This window comes from Lissotriton vulgaris, chromosome 6, assembly GCF_964263255.1.
Source record: "Lissotriton vulgaris chromosome 6, aLisVul1.2, whole genome shotgun sequence".
Lineage (NCBI taxonomy): Eukaryota > Metazoa > Chordata > Amphibia > Caudata > Salamandridae > Lissotriton > Lissotriton vulgaris.
The window spans coordinates 685,195,594-685,217,330 of NC_141694.1; the positions used below are offsets into that span (position 1 = coordinate 685,195,594).

General features: G+C 42.3%; 1 protein-coding gene across 1 annotated transcript in view; it reads left to right on the forward strand.

Annotated features, from left to right (window-relative positions):
• Positions 1–508: 508 nt before the first annotated feature.
• ASCC3 (activating signal cointegrator 1 complex subunit 3) overlaps positions 509–21,737 on the forward strand; it is a 2,217,780-nt gene continuing 2,196,551 nt past the window's right edge. The window contains exon 1 of the mRNA XM_086926668.1: positions 509–586. The gene's annotated coding sequence lies outside the window, so the exon portion shown is untranslated. The remainder of the gene's footprint in view (positions 587–21,737) is intronic.

Below are 21,737 nucleotides of genomic sequence, written 5' to 3' on the forward strand. Positions count from 1 at the left end.
CAATAAACAGATGTCACTGCTATAATTGTTAATTTACCCCATGAGAAAGCAGTATCATGCACAATTTAGGTTGGACTGTTCTAAATTTCGCACAACCGTCAGTCAGTGAGACGAAAATCCTAAAATCTTTGTGTTTTTTCCCCTTTTTTCTAGATTCTTTAAACTAGTAATCACAGCTGTCAGAGTCCAAGTTCGCCATGCCCAGGTAATCGCAACTGCTTCAATGCACGGAAAACGTGGCGGTGGATTGCCTGTGGGAACTCTAGTTAAAGGATTGGCTGACAGATGTTCATTGGCTGTGAGGCCTCGAAGACTGTAAGCTTGTTTGTTATTGGGTAGGTAAAACCTGCTCGCTGTTCATTGGTTGCGTTGTTCATTGATTGCGAGGCCACGGAGCATAACTGTACTCCAGGCATGGTACTTAGATGCTGTACCGTCCAGCTTCCGGTAGTGGGCGGGTTGTATGACGCACATACACTATACCGATTTCTTATTGGATGATAGCCCTACTGGTCCTGTCTCCAGACAGTAAGCCGGTGTTCCAGAGGAAACCGGAAGACTCCAGTGATCCGCGTGCACTGAGTCGGTGAGTACTCTGTCCTAAGAAACGTAGCTACATCAGAATGGATTCAGATTTCACCCCGCACCACTTTTAGAAGAGAGATCTGCTGACAAATGTCACCCGGGATGTGTCGGGAGCGAGTTCTGTCCTGTTGTTCTTTCCATCTTTCAGGTGGTCTTGAGATCTGTGGCTCCAAAGCCCTTCTGCAACAATGTCCCTTTATTGCACAGGGCTTAGGACGACACAAGTGAACACATATGTTGTGGTAACCTGATGCCATTCAATACAAATGAAAGTTACGTTTTGTAAACATTCATCACGTTCTATAAACATCACATTGATTTCCTGGCCACCGCTATGTCTATTTCACTTGGCACGCATTGAGAGGTGAACCGGTATAGTCAATGACAAGTAGAGAAAGTACCTCTGCGTAAACGACATGCTTCTTATCAAACGGGAACATGCTTCTTAAGGAAACATTACACTTTGGGAAGAAGGTTATAGTAATAGCTACAAGTAATGTGTCCACAATTTCCTTATGTGAAAAGGCCTCTCTTGACTCATGAGTCTCTTGGCCAATACCAACTCAGTTATGCCAAGCCTTGTTACAAGTCAGGCTTGATAAAGCTCTATCTATCTATCTATCTATCTATCTATCTATCTATCTATCTATCTATCTATCTATCTATCTATCTATCTATCCCAAACGTGTGATACCTTCAGCCAAGTCAGGCTTGATAAAGCTCTATCTATCTATCTATCTATCTATCTATCTATCTATCTATCTATCTATCTATCTATCTATCTATCTATCTATCTATCTATCTATCTATCTATCCCAAACGTGTGATACCTTCAGCCAGCAAGCCTTTTAGGAAACAACGTTACATTTTCAGGAATACAATTACGTTTATTGGGTGTACAGTTCAAATATTTGCAAGGCTATGTTGGCAAAGAAAACTGACTGAGGTCTCGCATATAACGTTATTAGTTATTCGGTAGCTATGCCCACATAATGTGTTAATGATACCTTAAGGCCGTCTTGGCTCGGTAGTAACTTTGGTGTAGCAAGCTGGAATTTTCAAGATTACATTTTAATTAAATAATAAACTTACAGATCAGAGATGGAAGCAGTGTTTCTTCCAAAGGCAGCAGTGGCTGAAAGTCTCAAACTTGACCTGGGGCGGCTCATGAGTTTAGCAGTTAAGCTTGGAAATGAAATTGTGGTTACTGATGAAGTTTGAAAAAGATGGCTCGTAAATATCACATCAATGTCTGTGAAGTGGGAGCCATTATTGGATGGAATTGGTCCCTTTCATGGCTCTGAAGTGCCTAGAGTTCCCTGTAGCAAGTTTCTGTCAGTTTCCGATTTTGCTTCCAAACGCACGACAATTGAGAATTTCATTCATAAAACAGAGGTAGGGTTAATGGAATAAATTGTTATAATTAAATAAAAATAAAATAGATTATCTTATGGGACGCCCTATTTTCTAGGATCTTTAAACATGCCGATGGAACAGTTCCACAGACAATTGATTTAGAATTTTTGTACTGCAACAACTCACAACACTGAGATTAGAACTGAGTGAAACTGCAGTATATTTCTTGCTTGATAAACAAACGTAGGCTTATTTTCTGCATTGTACTAAAGCTACCTCTGGCCTCTTAAAAGATGAATTGGGTTATGAAATTAAAGAAGCCACAGATTAATATTTTTCCTCAAATCTATAAATTAATGTTAGGAATCACTACATAAATTGCAGTTGAATTATTGGTTGCTGCTTGAGAATTTACCTTTGTTATCCAATATAACTTATTCCCAAATTTGCCAATTTACCATTGGTTTCCAACACAATGCTTTTAAAGATTTCTTCTTTATATATGATGAAATATTTTATTTACTGTCATACACTTTACACCGACATAACAGCATAGATTCTAATTAAAATCTACAAAAAAAAGATTTTCTTTCTGTTTTTTTCCAGTTGGAAGGCAGATGGAATCTTTTGTAAAGCGAGAAAGATGAATGCGTGTTGTTATACCGCAATAAGGATTATAGACCTTCCAGTCTTTATTGTAATTGTATTTATTTAGCGCGTACTACCCCTGACGAGACGTCAGAGCTCTTTTCAGTGAGTAGCGCACTACTCTGGAGCGCAAAAAGGATTAGTGGTGGATTAGTATAGGGGATATGATTTAATTTGAGCAGTGGACATGCAAGTCTGTTAATGGAATAAGATAATGGATGTAGGGAAGACTCTAGAAAGTGTTATTTGGGAGATCATAGTAGTAAGATGAGGTATAGGATAATTAAAAAGAGAGATGGGGAAGAGTCTCTTGAAATCAAATCAGGAATATTTATTTAGCGCACATATCACCCCTCATGGCGCTTGCGGAATACCCAGGAGTTGGTTTGGACAAGTCAGTTAATTGTCAAATAGCCATGTTTTTAGCTCCCTGCGAAAACGATTATGATCAGAGACAATACATAGATGTAGTGGCAGTTTATTCCAGAAAGCGGGAGCGAGAAATGAAAAAGAACTCCCTCCCTTTCTTATGGCACAAATCTTGAGGGGTGTTAGAAGGGATTTATCGCTGGATCTTAGAGCCCTGCATGGCCGGTACCAACTGAGTTTCTTTTTCCAGTAATCAGAACCATTGCCGTACATGTTCTTATGTGTTAGGCAGAGAATCTTGAAACGAGTCCGCTTCCTAACAGGGAGCCAGTGAAGAAGTCTCAAGTTGGGTGCTGAAGGGCATCCCGTTGGGAGATTCAGCACTAGCCTAGCAGCAGTATTCTGCAGGACTTGGAGGATGAGTGTGATCATAGTAAAATGAGGTCTGGGATGAGTCAAAGGAGGGATACCCAAGGGAATAATTTAGAAAGTGTTAGGGATATCATAGTAAAATGAAGTTTGGGACGAGCCAGAGAGCAGAGGTAGCGGATATGTCGAGATGAGTATATGGTGAGACATAGAGTAACGCGTTAGAGTAAAAGTTTTTTTTTTTTTTCCTTTTACAGTATTTATCTTGTTCTTTATGTCACAACTGTGAAAATACTATGTCTATTTATGATATAAATAGGGTTAGGTATTCCATGACAAATAGCTTTGTCCTGTTTTAACGCAAGAATAACCAGGTCATCGGACACACAATGACATTTGTAATTAGCGGAAGTAAAATTACTTATGTGACTGTAGAGGTGTTATTACATTTTTAAGCAGCAACAATCATACATTGTGGTGGCTATTAGTATTGTAGTGGATGTGTTATGGGGTAACTAGCGTTTTAGTAAGAGAGAATGAGTCAGGATTTCGTTCTTATTCCCTCTTTTTGATGTATTTTTCCATGCTTTGCTGCTGTATTATTTTATTAATTGTTAACGTAATTTAAATTGTGTACAATAAGATTGTTGTCAAACAGTAAATAACCTATGACTGCTATTGTTCCAGTACCTTGACCACGAAACACCGAGTTGCCAAGCTTTCTTTTTCATTCAGTGTTTGAAAAGGTTATGCGAATACAGTCCATGTATTTTTTTTGTTTTCTGGTACTCTTAGCCTAATCTACCTTTAGGACTACAGATGCTACAGTATCCTGGATTGGATGAGTTACTCACTTGTGTAATCTGGAAACTTGACTGCTTCAAAAGCCATAAACCACTTCACTTCTGATCGATGTCCAATATTGCTTATTGCCCTACGTCATTGAACTGCTTTGATTAACACAATGCTTTCTGAAAACACATTACTCCTGGCATGCAGCACCTACCCCTCCCCTACTGTTTCAGTACTGGCATTCACACACGTTTATCCCAGTTCACTTCGCCCTTGAACTTCCTACAACTGCCCTGTGGTCCAATGTCCCGTAACATCTCCAGGCTATTCTGAGTTTTTATCCAACAGCACCTTATTTACATGCGAGCCTTTTTGAATTCGTACTGTATAAATTGAAACTGCAAGTCCCAGAATATTGTATGGTTTCCACCAATAAATCAGAACTAACTAAAGGCCATGTTGTTGCTTGGAAAATTAACACCATTAAAACCCCCCAGCAAACTACTGCTGTGTGTCTTACAAAGAGACACTCACGTTTTTCTCACAAGTTTGTCGTGTTCTGTACTTTGATTGAGTCCTGTTAGCCTTCGTAGACAGAGGCGATGCTTTCTTGTACAGACTTGACATTACCTCCTGCTAAATCAGCTGCAGATATAATCTCTCGGAACGAGTAGTATAGATGTGAAAACTGGCACATACCAGATAAAATTGGATGTCTAATCAGTCTTTTCACCATTTGCTTCAAATAGATGAATCTGAGCTTCCCCATTTCTTGCTTCCATCGTTATGTAGAGTTCAGATGTTAACTGCCAAGTTCCTTGTAAAAGCGCGTTGAATCCAATCGGAAACATTGGGACGTTGACTTCCTCTTTTTGGGGGTTATGCATATTTCAGTTGTAATTGTTCTTTTGTGCGGTGCACCGCTGAAAGAGTCATCTTGAAAACATTGCTTTGTTTTGCGGATTAGCACTTTTCCATGCGTTTTGTATTGCACCCGTTGCAGATATCCTGGTTTGCTAGTAATTGTCTATGTAAAACACAAATGTACATTGCAGTTCACTAGGTAGTGTGTTACAAATTGAACAGGTGCGTGTTTTTTTTTTTTTAAACAAATATAGACCAAAAATACCTTTTTTTTTGTTATTCAGTGAGTGTATGATTTTAAGAACTACAGCCGACAGTGTCGCATCGGTGCACCCTCTTACAATTGATTAGTAGGTACAGAAGTCAAGTGGTCTCTGCCCTCCTCATCTGAAAAGGAACTGGAAGGGGGTGATATGTTCATTACCATGCATTGATGTGCGGGGAGAAATGCTTGTTCCCATGCACAACTGTTTGTGGTCTGTCTCAGAACTTCTTCTCTGCCACCCCTGGATCACTCAAAACGTAGGGCCCTCTGCAGTGAACTATGGTGGGAGGATTTGAGGGAAGTAACTGCCCTCCCTAGGCCCCCTGCCCTTCGAGTTTGAATATAAGGATACCTAATACAGATGTAACTGCTGTGTGCATCACTGGGGAAAAAAACGAAGCAACAACCTCTCTCAAGGTGTACGAAATGATACTTGCAAATTATTCCTTCTTTTAATTTAAATGGAATGGTCAAGGTGCCCCAGCCTTCAATTCTCATAGAACCCATCTTACATTTTTGATGAACCAAATGCTATGATGTCACTTGGTCACACCTGCTTAACGTGGAAACAGTATTCTGTAAATACACATAATTGGTGCACAAATATGCAAAACAATGACAGGCTGATCTACGTCAACTCTGAGCTTGTGCACCAATAAGTAAAAGATCAGACTATGTCTCCCGTCCGCTGGAGACAAGATAATCCCTTGTGTTTTGGCTTAACCAGTAACACTACTGACATGTTCCTGGCATGTGCAGTCTGTCTGGCAGGCAGCGGCTCCAACGAGACCAACTACACCACCAGCAGCAGCAGCAAACTTTAGTGCCTTCTCCAGTTTCCAGCAATACCAAACCTCCCCTGTTTTTACTCCATCTCAGGTGCAGGAACTGCTTTTGGTAGGTACACCGTCTGGGTGTTGTGGGTGACAACCAATGCGCCTATGGCTATCTCATGGTCTGAGTCTGGGATGACCTGATTTAGTTATGTGATTGAATGATAATGTTCGTGCTTCCTTTCAATCTCACTTTCGTGGCCTCAACATCTTATTTTTATTACATTTTGCAGTGTGCTTAGCGACTGGATGAAGAATTGAGAAATTTCATATTTCCGACATTTAACTATATAGAGGTTATTACATAAGGCCCTTTGGTTCACATAAGCAGTCTAGGCATTGAGAAAATAAATGGAAATGATAGTCCTGCAGTCCAGAGTCACAAATGTTACTCCCCCAGATACTGTTGAGAATTATGTGGAGACTGCAGTACATTTGTGGAGTTCTTGTCCAGCTTTTTTACATAACTTGCATGTGTGTGTCCTCCAGCTTCATGAAATAGTAGCAGCGACCCTGTTGGGCGACCTTGAGTTTTGCTGAATATAACATCACAAATATCACACTGGGTCTTTGCAGGGTCATTTGATATCCGCAAATGCAGGTTTAGCCTCCTGCACGGCCATTGTAAAATTATTGCCCCTTCGTTTTCAGTGACACCTCGTTCAATGGTCAGTGTCTAGACCTAGTCCCTATCTCTATAATTTAGAAACCTGGCAATGATGGGGCTTGTGTGGGCCCAGTGGTTGTCTGAAAGGCATGGTTCTGCTTCTGTGGCGTTCTCCACAATGGAAGCTTATGAGAATTGTGACTTGCCAAAGATATGATCAAGGAGTGATTCAATTTATTATTCTGGTTTTACAAAGGGGTTGGCTTCTGTAACCGTGCCAGGATGCAGATGTTTTTTGCGACAGAAGGCCGCTGGTAGACTTAGAGCTGTCCTTTGTGGCTGATATGCTCTGCTTTGTCTAACCCATTTGTTTGTCGATCACAATGGTCTTTCATCGGCTTTATGCACAGTGTTACAGGGTATATTTTGTGGTCATTTCTTTTATTTTTCATGTCCTCTATTCGGTTCTGGGCATTGTATTAAATAGAAAGTAAGCTGGTATCTTACGTTTCAGGCATAATGTTTGTATGTGCCATCATATGGCAGTCCTTAGCAATAATGCAATAATGTATGCTACAGAGGCGGACTGCTACATACAGGACTAAAATATGTGAGGACTTCATTAAACCATGCAAAGATGGCATGATGGTATCCCAAACCATTGATACAGTGCGAGGTAATCATATGAGGCCCCTAGATTTCACATTCAGCTGCAAGAAGATTGCTGTCTGTCATCACAGGAATCCCAGATCAGGCATTGTGAGCGCGTAAAAAAGTCGACACATACATTGGGGACTCTTTGAGGCTTTGCACGCCCTGTGCACTATGGCGGGTTCTCCTGTCTCGGCCTCCAGGAGCCTAGGCAGGTCACAACCAGGGGTCCGAGTGCAACTGCAGGAAGCCAGGTACAGCTTCCAAAGGCTCGGACGCACTGCAAACCACCTCATGTGCCTGAAAGGTGTCCTCACACCTTGTGGGACTCCTTGACCTGCAGCTCAGGCAGCATGGACCCGTATTGCTTCATGGCTGCGGTGGTGCTCGATTCTCCACTGGAGACAATGTTTGTGAATTGTCTTATGTATGTATCGTGACTGCACTGTTTTCTCTTAGTCTAAGACCTCTGCCCCTTATAGCTCCTATCCTGAGTCAGGCGTGTAGGTGACATTTATTAGCATTACCTCTCTGCTGGACTGGGATTTCAGGCTGTCCAAAGTAATTGAGAACAATTGCAGTAAAAACCTCCTGCATCACAAAACGTGTTTGTACATTTAGGAGTCCAGTAGTTGCATGGATAGCTGCAACAAGAGTATTTAGATGTTTGTAGTAGTGAATCTAACAAAAAACTTAAATAATATCCACATTTGTTGTGGTCCTTTCAGTTTGATTGCATGGGGACATTTTCCACAATAGCAGTTTAAAATAATCAACCATGGTTTGAAGTTTGAGGAAAAATGTGCATACTGCATTGCCTGTAACTGAGACTAATGGACAGTTTGATTTCCAGCTGCGGAGAGGTTGATGAGTATGTTCTTCATGTTAACTTCCTTGCTCGCATCTTCATAACTGCTAACTAGGACATTGCAAGGTATAGTTGGCAACTTTGTTATGTTGAGTTTAGGCATCTTATTACTAGTTACTCCATCCCGATTATGTACTGGTTGCTTAAAACGGTTTGCATTGGCCCCCCAGCCACGGTATGCCCCCTAGACTTGGGCTCACCGATACAGAAGTTTGTTCGCTTAAGTTGTCACACCAGGATGTTGCGCTAAACAGGAAGTTGAACATGTGTAATAAGATGGATAAATGATGAGTAGGCAAGGTGTAGCATTAGAAGGATGCTTTATTCTAGACCACTACAACATGATAGCTCGCCAACCAGCAGAAGCTACTAGCTCTGCCAAAACCTCTCTGTGCAGTATAAGCTGAAGTAAGAGTGACAAGTAACTTGTTAAATCCACATTCACAAGATTCCACCTGCATGAAACCTTCTCTGTGCCTGTATCTCAGATGAGCACGACAGGCCCTTTTCCTAATCCAGGCTCTTGGCACAGGGCACTCAAGAAGCCGTCTACTGTGCATAGTTGTCAAAGTAATGCGTACCGTACAGTGAAGAAGGGGATCACTGCTGGAGGAGGGGGGGGGGGGGGGGGGAGGAGTCCGTGGGCACAGCATGGTCCCAGGAGTTTGGAGTTACTGTTGCTGACTGAGTTCTTGTTCTTTGTTAACAGATTTAATGTCAAATAACTTGAGATGAATTTGTAGCTGTATCTTACAGTGGTGTGCTTCAACTACCCCTTCCGCTAGATGTGTTGAGGCCAAATTTTTTTGCCTCAGAGTCCATAATTATGAAGTGCAAGATTATTCTTTTCTTAACTTTCTTTTGGGGTTTTACAAATAGAAAAAAGTAAAAGGATAACAAAATCAGGAATAAAAGCACGTGGAATCAGGAAGGATACAGATGGCAATCAATATGTTCACCATTTTTAAAAAAAGTCCAGAAATGGGGATGTAAATGGGAGAATCAATATCCATGATAGGATAGTATAAGAGTAGGATAGAAGAAGAGCGGGAGAAAGAGTGTGAGATGTTATAGGGGTAAAAAAACAAGTAGCAAGACTATAATTCACTCAGCAGGGCACACTAATACTAGCTGTCATGATATGTGCAATGCGATCAGTAGGAAGCTCCCATGTGCACTAACAACTACCAGCAACGTGATGATGCGGGCATCAATCCTGCCCAGGCTCCTTCCCCCTGCTATCTGAAATAGCTACAAGTATTGTAGTGGTGGATGCCATATATTTTAGGTCTGGAATTTGGTGGCTGTAGTGCAGCATAAATGTCACGTGTGGTGTCGCAGTGTATTTAAGTCACAGATCCATGCCCCCACCGTTGGGGTATTTGTGACTCCCCAATGTAGATATACCTGGCTTAAGCCAATAACAATACCCAAATGAAGAACTCTTGATGCATTAACATCTAGTCCGGTAACTGGCTGCAAACACTATGTATATTTGTGCATCCATGCCTCTCCACCCATTTATGTTTGGAGCGCCCTGAGATCTGCCTGCACAGCACGACCTGTACAGGAGTTTTGTCTTTCCCTGGTGCTTTTAATTCTAGCATGCCTCTGCAGGTGACAGCTTTAGTACTGTAAACTTAACATCTTTAGAAGCGGTATAGCTTCCTACCATTCTTATAATCATGCTAACTCCTTGCTGGACAAGTTATGAAGAACAGACCTGTATATTTATTGTATTGTTGCTTGTTGTACAGTTGTGTGTGCAGCTTACTCTTTAAGTAACTATTGTATAATTTAACCTACAAAAATGCACTTTTGTTAGGATTGCCACTTACTCCCGGTTGATCCAGTGCTGCAGGCCTCGTCTTTCATTGAAATGCACTCTGGAAGCATTCGCTGTAGGACACATCGCTTTGGAGTGAGTGTGATTATGTATAAAGTAAGCTTAGAAAAGTAGTTCCTTGTTGGACAGCAATGGTAAATGTCTAGTTTTTCCTTCGTTGTGCTTAATGCCTGCATGTATTTTACTGATGGTAACATAACGACGAGGTCAAGCAGAGAGCCCAGCCAGGACATATTAGAATGCTGTTTTAGGTTTCTACACTACATCCCCCTCACGTGGTAGCTGTGAGTAATATTTGAATGGATATTTTGGAGTTGACGAATTTTCAGTATTGAAAGATGGGTATTTTAAAGCACACTAAGGTCTGAATATTAAAAATAGTGACATGTTTTGGAAGCAACCTTTATCCACTCACATTTATTGAATGAGCAATATTAGCTTTGAAGAGAGATAACCAATTAGTTAAGTAGCTGAGACCATTCTGTTGAGTCAAACAAATTTGTTCTAGTGATATACTCGCAGAACTTGAATTATGGCAACTACTTGCAAACTCAAGGACTTTAACTAAGGATATGAAAAACAAAAACTGAAGTAAAGAAAGACTGTCTCCCATTTCTATGCAACATATGTCTTTAAATGCTATCGGTCTTTTTTTTATCTGAATAGTTTAACACTGGTGTAAATTGGACTGATACCTCACATAACTATTACGAATTCCTGCTCATAGTTTGATCATCTCACTTTGATCTATCCAGAATAATAAGGGCTTCATTACTTATAATTCTCAAAAAAATCCTTACAATACACCTACCACAACCTAAAGCCATACCTTTTACCTTTTTTTAAATGGTCAGCTAATAAGAACATGCTATACCTGGTCAAAGATTGTTGACCTTCAGAGGGTTGCAATTACTTATATTCATAGAAACATATTTTATGAAACTGACGTCAAACATGCCTATTATATGGATTGATCCTGTTTTATGTAGGATGTACTCTTGCATCTATTATTCCAACAGTGGCATGCTTGTGGTGCTTTAAAGCAGACCAGTATCCCCTTGGAGTCCTTGACTTAGAAACACATTGTGTAAATGCATGTATAGATTATTTCATCTCAGTAAAGTAAGCAGCCCTAGGTTTATTCTCTCCCTATTTGAATGTCTAGTTGCAGGCCTGCTTTTAATTACTGGATAACATTTTAATTGACTGTAAACATTGTTTAGCCAATAATAACCATTAGCTAGAAGAAAAGTACCTCTAAATGATAGCCAGCAGCCACAGTTGATTTTTACAGTAATAATTATACAAATTTGGATCTTTTCAGTATTTCTGGAGTAAAGATGTTAAAGCCAAGAATGTGAGCAATGTTCAGACCAGAATCAGTTTGGTTAAGATAAATACTAACAAATCCATTGAGTACTTAATACATAGTTGTCACTTTCTGATTAGCCAAAGATATTAAATGCGATTTTGAAAAACTTAGGTGCACACGAATTTTCTGCATTTGAGCGTTCAGTACACTTGAACGTTAGATACAGTAGTTAGCTTGATGGACCAACGCAAGAATCAAATGATATTTCTTTTATGCATGTGTTTCACAGATGCAGATGGTCATTTTATGTACTTATGGTAATCTGTTCAAACAGAGAGAATACTATCAAAACATTTGTTTTGTGTGAATAACATACATGCCTTTAACAAGCACTTGCGTTTAGTGACATTATAATGTTTATGAAATTGTTACATGGTTGCTACTTTTAAAATGTATTATATTCAGACTGTGGCTGAGAGATAATCAACAACTTTACGATGAGCTCCTCCTGGAGATTTAGATGTTTGATGCACTGTAATATTCATTTGCTATGTGGGCTGGTTGTGATGACCAGTTTTCTGGAAGTATTTTGCATCGGGATGGGCATGTCCATGTTTTATTTTATGTTTTCTGTTATAATGACATTGGCACTTGAGCTGACTGTGACACGTTGATTATTTTATGGATAGTAAGATTGTTCCTGCTATATTAAATGAGGTTGATGTCACTCTTAATTAGCGATTTCAGAAGCTTATTTTAAAACCAAGTAAAAATGTAACTATTTTCTGATCACCGTGGAATGTGTTTTAGGATAATGGCATTTTGCTATGGGTTTTCATAGTATACGCTAAGAGCCTCAATTTCATCTTTGTTCATTGAAACTATGTGGTAACATGGCAACATGTACAGAAACTTGTCAATCTTAAAGCTGCTGGTGGAACATATTTTTTGTCAAATATTGGCAAAGCATTGACATGATTGGGCCATGTTATATTTTTGTAATGCACAATCCAAGGCAGGCTTTACTAAGGAGCTCATAATTCGTTGTTTTTAGGGCTCGGGCCTCCGCGTCACCACGAAGTGGTGGGCGGAGTTTCCGAGCTCTTTTGTATTTAGAAAAAAAAAATGCAGAAAGGGCTCCGGCTGGCACATTCCTTATTTTTTTATGGCATCTGCCTAGTGATTCGTCTTCGCTGTGGTGTGTATTTAGTAGCGTTGACGTGATAGGCTGTAAGTAATTTACGCGTGCCCGATGTGGCATATTCTGTGCGCGAACGAGCACGACAGAGTGATTAATCTTAATTAGGAGCTGTCAGAGTGCCCGTGTAATGCAATCCAGATGGTTAAGAGAGATGTCCTGCTTGAACTTTTCACACATCACGAGCGCTGACTCCTTCTCAGTTCTTATCTCTCTGTGTGATTCACAGCCGTGTGAAGTGGAGGGGGCAGCCGGGCAGAGCGTTTGCCTAAGGCTCGGAGATTTCTGGACTCGATGTCTGGCGCGGGGATGCTTATCTATGCCCCTGCGGAATGTGCTCGAAGCAGGAAACAATCACCATCAACGCATCAGCCTCCCACCTCGATAACACACACAAAATATTCTAGAAATTGTATAGCCAGTAACTAACTTTTTAGGACTGCCATTACCCAAGACCTACTGATTTGAACAAACATTTTATGTTTAATACACTTACTAACAGGAGTTTTTAAAGAGCCCTCTTCATGCATTATCCCGTTATTGTGTCATTCACGTTTCTTCCCGCCCACTACATATGACTTTGCAGAAATTGACCCACTAAAGCCGATGATAATGCATATCTACAGGATAGCAATGACAGTGCAAATCTACAGGCTAGTGAAGCCAATGCATATCTACAGGCTAGTGAAGCCATAGCAATGACAGTGCATATCTACAGGCTAGCGATGACAGTGCATATCTACAGGCTAGCGATGACGGTGCATATCTACAGGCTAGTGAAGCCAATGCATATCTACAGGCTAGTGAAGCCAATGCATATCTACAGGCTAGCGATGACAGTGCATATCTACAGGCTAGCGATGATAATGCATATCTACAGGCTAGCGACGACAGCGCATATCTACAGGATAGCAATGACAGCGCATATCTACAGGCTAGCGATGACAGCGCATATCTACAGGCTAGCGATGACAGAGCATATCTACAGGCTAGCGATGACAGTGCATATCTACAGGCTAGTGAAGCCAATGCATATCTACAGGCTAGCGATGACAGTGCATATCTACAGGCTAGTGAAGCCAATGCATATCTACAGGCTTGCGATGACAGTGCATATCTACAGGCTTGCGATGACAGTGCATATCTACAGGCTAGCGATGACAGAGCATATCTACAGGCTAGCGATGACAGTGCATATCTACAGGCTTGTGAAGCCAATGCATATCTACAGGCTAGCGATGACAGAGCATATCTACAGGCTAGCGACGACAGCGCATATCTACAGGATAGCAATGACAGCGCATATCTACAGGCTAGCGATGACAGAGCATATCTACAGGCTAGCGATGACAGTGCATATCTACAGGCTAGTGAAGCCAATGCATATCTACAGGCTAGCGATGACAGTGCATATCTACAGGCTAGTGAAGCCAATGCATATCTACAGGCTTGCGATGACAGTGCATATCTACAGGCTTGCGATGACAGTGCATATCTACAGGCTAGCGATGACAGAGCATATCTACAGGCTAGCGATGACAGTGCATTTCTACAGGCTTGTGAAGCCAATGCATATCTACAGGCTAGCGATGACAGAGCATATCTACAGGCTAGCGATGACAGCGCATATCTACAGGATAGCGATGACAGTGCATATCTACAGGCTAGCGATGACAGTGCATATCTACAGGCTAGCGATGATAATGCATATCTACAGGCTAGCGATGACAGCGCATATCTACAGGATAGCAATGACAGCGCATATCTACAGGCTAGTGAAGCCAATGCATATCTACAGGCTTGCGATGACAGTGCATATCTACAGGCTAGCGATGACAGAGCATATCTACAGGCTAGCGATGATAATGCATATCTACAGGCTAGCGACGACAGCGCATATCTACAGGATAGCAATGACAGCGCATATCTACAGGCTAGCGATGACAGAGCATATCTACAGGCTAGCGATGACAGTGCATATCTACAGGCTAGTGAAGCCAATGCATATCTACAGGCTAGCAATGACAGTGCATATCTACAGGTTAGCGATGACAGAGCATATCTACAGGCTAGCGATGACAGTGCATATCTACAGGATAGCAATGACAGCGCATATCTACAGGCTAGTGAAGCCAATGCATATCTACAGGCTAGCGATGACAGTGCATATCTACAGGCTAGTGAAGCCAATGCATATCTACAGGCTAGCGATGACAGTGCATATCTACAGGCTAGCGATGACAGAGCATATCTACAGGCTAGCGATGACAGTGCATATCTACAGGCTAGTGAAGCCAATGCATATCTACAGGCTAGTGAAGCCATAGCAATGACAGTGCATATCTACAGGCTAGCGATGACAGTGCATATCTACAGGCTAGCGATGACGGTGCATATCTACAGGCTAGTGAAGCCAATGCATATCTACAGGCTAGCGATGACAGAGCATATCTACAGGCTAGCGATGACAGTGCATATTTACAGGCTAGCGATGACAGTGCATATCTACAGGCTAGCGATGATAATGCATATCTACAGGCTAGCGACAACAGCCCATATCTACAGGATAGCAATGACAGCGCATATCTACAGGCTAGCGATGACAGAGCAGATCTACAGGCTAGCGATGACAGTGCATATCTACAGGCTAGTGAAGCCAATGCATATCTACAGGCTAGCAATGACAGTGCATATCTACAGGCTAGCGATGACAGAGCATATCTACAGGCTAGCGATGACAGTGCATATCTACAGGATAGCAATGACAGCGCATATCTACAGGCTAGTGAAGCCAATGCATATCTACAGGCTAGCGATGACAGTGCATATCTACAGGCTAGTGAAGCCAATGCATATCTACAGGCTAGCGATGACAGTGTATATCTACAGGCTAGCGATGACAGAGCATATCTACAGGCTAGCGATGACAGTGCATATCTACAGGCTAGCGATGATAATGCATATCTACAGGCTAGCGACGACAGCGCATATCTACAGGCTAGCGATGACAGTGCATATCTACAGGCTAGCGATGACAGTGCATACACTCACAAGGAGACCACAGCCAGCTGAGGTGCAATCTTCTCCCACTCACAAGAACGACATCACAGGCAGCAGCAGTGCAAGCTTCTTACACTCACAAGGAGACCACAGGTAGCAGAGGTGCAAGCTTCTCACACTCACAAGAAGGACATCACAGGCAAGTGGTGCAATATTCGCACACTCACAAGGAGATCACTGGCAGTACACACCGCATGAACACACTCCATAACACATAGCAACAATACATTGGCATTTACAATGCCATTAGCTCAAACTCAAATAAATCCGAGCCCGATTGCATTTCTAATGCTTGTTTTCATTACTTAAGGATTCAGAAACCAAGATAAACTAATGTAGTTTCGGGGTGTCGTTTTCCTTACTCCTCATCAACGGCTTTTATTTCGCCTCAAACGTCCAGTGTAGAGCGTTTCTGAGTTCAGTACTGGACGTGGTTTGCTGAATTCCCGGAACCTGTAGTCTGCATTTTAGAACCGAGCTATGCAGGTGCATTCTAGTGACCTGAGACTTGTTGTGTTCCCATAAAAGGTGAGGCCCTCCTGAAAACTCGAATTCTTTAATTGCATATATAATATAAGTATTATTAGAGCATTTGAAGCAAATAGCTATTCAGGGAAAAAATTCTGATTGACATAGATTTTTTACCCACTAGGGCATAGACACAGCAAAGCAAACACAAGGAGATGATGGACGGAGCACTGAAACGTTTCAGACCCTCACCCCCATTAACAGATCTGACTTGAATCCATCATCGTTCTTTGACTCACTTGACACCCCAGTTCAAAACCAGCCATATGCACGGTGGGCTCCCTTCCATCCAGAATTGTCCATCTGACAGATAGTTCATGTGCGCAGGATGGTGGAAAACATGTCTTTCCAGGCATGGGTGGCTGCATGGTGTTGGCAGATTTATATATAAATGACACCTACATTACGTTTGAGCCGGCATGGGAAGGGTTCGGTCTGGGACAGGGGCAATATCTTCAATATGCTAGCCTGAGGGAAGTGGCTAAGGTGACATGGCCCATGTATCCAGATGTGCCCCGGACAACTGAGACCTTGAACATATTGCTAACATGTGGAGGGGGGGGGGCCAAGATTGGTGTCTTTGTTGTTCAAGGCCATGATTGCGGACTCGGTATCTTTGGCTCTTAGGGCATGGGAAGCGTGGAACGAGGATTTGCAGGTGCCTTTGCTGGAGAGGGACTGGGTGAGAGTATGCACGCTAATGTGTAAGTTGCTGCACTATAACTTCTTGCAACGGGTGTATATGACCCCGGTGTGGCTCCATAGTATAGATGCCTCCAATTCGCATGAATGTTCTAGATGTCATGGCGCCCATGCAGGGTTCATGCATTTGGCGTGGGAATGTCCAGAAGTTCATCACTATTTTCCTGATGTAGTAGCACTGCTCTGTGGAAGGGTGGGAATCACGCTTGAAGCTATCCCTGAGCAGTGCCTTCTAGGGCTGGTACCGCAAACACAAGAAGAGGAAAATGGCCAACAAGCTACTACAGCTAGCGCAGGTGTTGGTTAAACGGAGGGTTGCCATTTGCTGGATGGGTCAGTGGGCCCCCTCTTTGTGAATTGGATGAGAGATGTGGGAGAGTGGTCATTGGGCGAGGAACTGCATATATGAAAGCCTGCCACAGGGCCGAAGAGTTGGAAGAGGACATAGGAAGTTGGAGAGAGTTATGTAGAGAATAGTTGAATCCAACGGGGTTAGGCAGTGATCAGACTAGTGAGTCTGATGGTGACAATAGTATGTAAACCTTGGTGCTTGTGTCAACCCTATTTCTATATGATGCTGAATCTGCTGCTAAGAAATGGAAAGTGTAAAGTGTATTCAACTGTGCAAAGTGCCTGGGACTCTACTGCGTGTAATGAGAATAAGTCGATGGATATATTCTTGAAGGATTCTGTATATGACCGCTCAGTTTAATGTGAAAACTTACCAGTAAAGTAAACAAAAAAAAATTACATTTATGTGTACTCCGACTGTTCTGCCCTTAGTGTTCATCATTGTGGCCTCTCTCTGGAAAGCCATGCAAGAGCTATTCAAGGTTGCAACTCATCTTTTTTTCATCACATAAGATGAGGGCGGGTTAGAAGGAAGCCTCTGGTGCAGTATCTGCCCTTGTCTTAAAACTTGGTGAGTCGGCCTTTCACTGGGCATGCTCTTCTCAGTGCCACTGGGTACGCCCATCTGTCAGTTCTCAGGGCTTTTGTGAGAAGTTGCTGAACAACGGCTGCAACAAGTGTCTTTGGTGTCTTTCGTTTATGTTCATTTGTGATATAGATTAACCCCACAATGAGCCATCTTTTTGTGGCATATGAGGGGACACACTAAGCTGCCTTTCTTTGCTGTAATTGACAATGAAATATTTTGTTCTATGGGGACCCCTCAACTCAATGAGGTAGATAACATCACATGTCCTTTTTGGCACAGGAAACAGGCCAGATCATTTATCTTCAAAGGCCATTGGTTCACAGTCTTGACTTTTTGGCCTGGTTGGTAACCAGTCATGATGACATTTGGTCATGGCACAGGTTTAGCAGCTCCCATTTGCGATCCAAACAATTGAATGCTTTATCCCTTTCTGGGCCATTTTATATCTGATGCTCAAGATGTAATCTTCCACTTTGCGATATATAGTTTACCCCTTTATCACAAAAAGGTATGCTGTGACTCCTACTGGACGGTAGTCTATTAATTGGACTGTATGGGTCACCAGGAGTATCCTTTCTAGGATACATGGACCCTCTCCCACTGAAGTAGCATGCATCCTCATTGGCTTGTGCTTCTCGTTGGGTGGGTGCTGCAGTATCCAATGGACCCTGCATGGGAGCACCCTTTACCGAGAACCTATTATCTCTCTGTACAGTGGTGGTCCAATAAAAAGACCAGTGCCATTCTCTATGTCAGTAGGAAGGTATACAATAAATTGGGATGGCAATATGGAACTAAAATGATCTATAGGCAGTCAACACAGTTGTATTTCCATTGGGGTGTCCATGTTAATGTGAAAACATCAACAAAGTTAGCTAGTGGGATAGCAATGGTACCAGACATCTAGAGTATGATCAACAGGTTTCTTGCCTGTTGTGCCCAGGAAGGCTCTGCAGCAAATTTTCAGCAGTTTAGTAAACAAAACAACCTACTAAATTGTGGAATAATTGTGAGGGGGAATATGTGAGTGTGCCCCTAAACAAATGATTTCAGTTATGGTAGAAAATACTTGCTGTCTTGTGTAACACCTCAATTGGAGGTTGACCTCTCCTTGTGATTGCGACTCAGTTTTTGTTGGTCAGACCCTTCGGTTGTACATGAATATTAGAATCTCCATTTAGCCCTTTGGTATTGTTGAGAGGCTCTGCAATGTGCCTACTTGCATCCATGATCCCGAATCTGGTGCTAGGCCTACTACGACTGTTTGTTCCTCAGTATTTTCACACCAAGCTGTGCCCTAGTACTTCTACTCTACTCATTACCTGACTCCGTTACCCATGCCTACATCCACCTCTACTTGTTACCATACTCAAATTGTTCAACCGGTATGTCTACCCTGTTACATATATAGCTGCTTATGCCTTAGTTCCTTTACCCCTACCTATATGCTAGTACAAATACTCTTGCAGTTCCACTTCTAACCGTAGCCTATTAGCACTACTCCTATATATAACCTAGCACATCAACTCCACCTATAGTAAATGCTTCTACTCCTATTTATAAACAGTTGCCCCCACCCCATCTATATATTATAACATCTAACCATTTTTATACCCACCTGTGCCCCTAACCATACTCTAGTTCTTCTGGCCGTACTACTATACTGCTTTTACCTGTTCACACACACACCTCTACTCCAGCCTATATACCAGTGTCTACTCCAAAGTACCTCTACTCCTACTTATACCCTACTACTTATATATCTGCCTATATGCTTACAATTCTACTATGACCTATGAACTAGTGTTTCTACCCCAACATGTGCCCTGGTACATCCACTCCTTTCCTCTATTTATTCCTGCCTTCTTTTCTCCTTCCCTGTATTCTTTATTTAAAAAATATGTATTTTTATTGATTACCAAACAAATGACCTCACAAATCATACTGCGATGGCATGATGAGGTTTTAGCACTTAAATATTTACCTTGGTGCCTCACAACCCATTTTGTTACAGAGTCCAGACATATAATCTAGGCGCTTTTATGGCCATTTGATTAGATTTGCATAGTACACCTTGTCTTCTTTTACCCTGTGATTACCCACTCACTTATGCCATAAGTCCTATCCCCTATAAGTCCTTCAATCACCCCACACTTTTTCCAATTTCTTAGGGCTGTCTCTTGCTGCGTAGACCACCTTTTCCGCCCTCTGGCACCAATGTAGGTCCGCCTTATAGTCTTATGGTTGTGGTCCCGCATGGTCTTGCAGTGTTTCGCTTTGCTACCCTCGCTGCCATTCTTAGCCAGATTTCTTTTGCCTTGGGCCAATCTTGCTCCCCTTTTATTCCCAGGAGTAACCATTTGGGTTCAACAGGGATCTCTACCTCCGTCACACTCGCCATTATTGATGTGATCTGGACCCAATAAATTTGGACCTGCTGGCAATCCCAAATGGGACTCAGACAACCCCTTCTGCATAGCGGGGAGTTTGCCCTGCCTATTTTATACAGGAGGGTTTGCGCATAATATGATCTGTGGCTTACCTTACATTGGACCTGTCTGAATCTCACTGTAACGGATATCTCCTGGGATGCCTGTAGGCCCTCTGTCCAGTCTTCATTGTCCAGTGTCCCTCCCAGATCGTCCTCCCATGCCAATCTCAGGGGACCCAGTAGGTAAGGGGAGTTATTGATTAGTTTCCCATAGATTAGCGATATTCCCTTCTTCGTCAGTACCTCAGTCAGCATTCGGTCCTTTAATGGGGAGGTGTCAGTCAATTGCTCACCTACCGACAGGTGACAATGCAACGCGGGTCCTAACTGGATGTGTCGGAAGGGTTCCGATTTACCAAGTCAAATTCTTTTTGCAAGTCAGTAAACATTATGTAATGTTGATTTCTCCATATGTCACCTAGGTACTCTATACCAATGAGTCTTCATTTTTTAAATCTGTGTAGCCCACTTACCTCTGACAAGAGTACACTGAACTATTATGGTGTCTGGGTCATCAGTTTCCCCTTCCATCCCGGACACTTGGTAGCTTTATGCCATACATCTATTACGACCTGTGTGTGTTGTGACCAGTTGTCTCTGCTCTCCTTAACATACAATAGACTCTCGTACCCTTCCGGGCCCATGCACCCTCTGTCCACCCTGTAAGCTGGATCTTGTTGGTCCATGAAAGCCCAATCATTGATTACAAGCAATTGCAAGGCCCAGTAATATTTTTTGGATGTCTGGGACTGCCAGTCCCCCATCATATACTTCCAGTTGTAGTTTAGCTAGGGCAATTCTTGGCGCCCCCCTTTCCACAGTGGTTAGTGGAATGTTGTAGGGTGTATTCTGCATTACTTAGAGCAGCCTCAGGAAGGTCTTTATCTTTTAAAGGGCTGCTCTACCTACTATCATCAATGGCAAGGATTCCCAGTGTCTCACATCAGCTTTAAGTCGTTCAAGCTTCGGATAAACGTTTCGGCTGAGAAACTCATGTGGGTCTCGCGTAACATAAATACCTGGGTATTTGAACCCTTCCAGGCTCATCGGGGCTAAACAGTCGCGGGGCAGGCGTGAGTTTCACCCGATAGGGGGTATATTACTGATTTAGTCTAGTTAATTGTGTAATACGAGTGCTCCCAAATATTCCGAATATCTGCATTACTCTAAATATTGAGCTCTGGGGTCGAGCAGTGTATAATAACACATCATCTGTGTATAGGGAGATTCTTCCTTCCCATCCTCCCGGCACAGGTATACAATAGATCAGAGGATCCCAATAGATCCATCTGCTAGTGGTTCGAGAGCCAGAGCGAACATCATAAGGGATAGCGGGCATCCCTGTCAGATGCCTCTATTGAGCTCAAAGCTGCATGAGGTTCTTCGTTCACCCTGACTATGGCAATGGGGGCCTGGTAAAGTAATTTAACCCATGCTCTGAATTTGAGGCCAA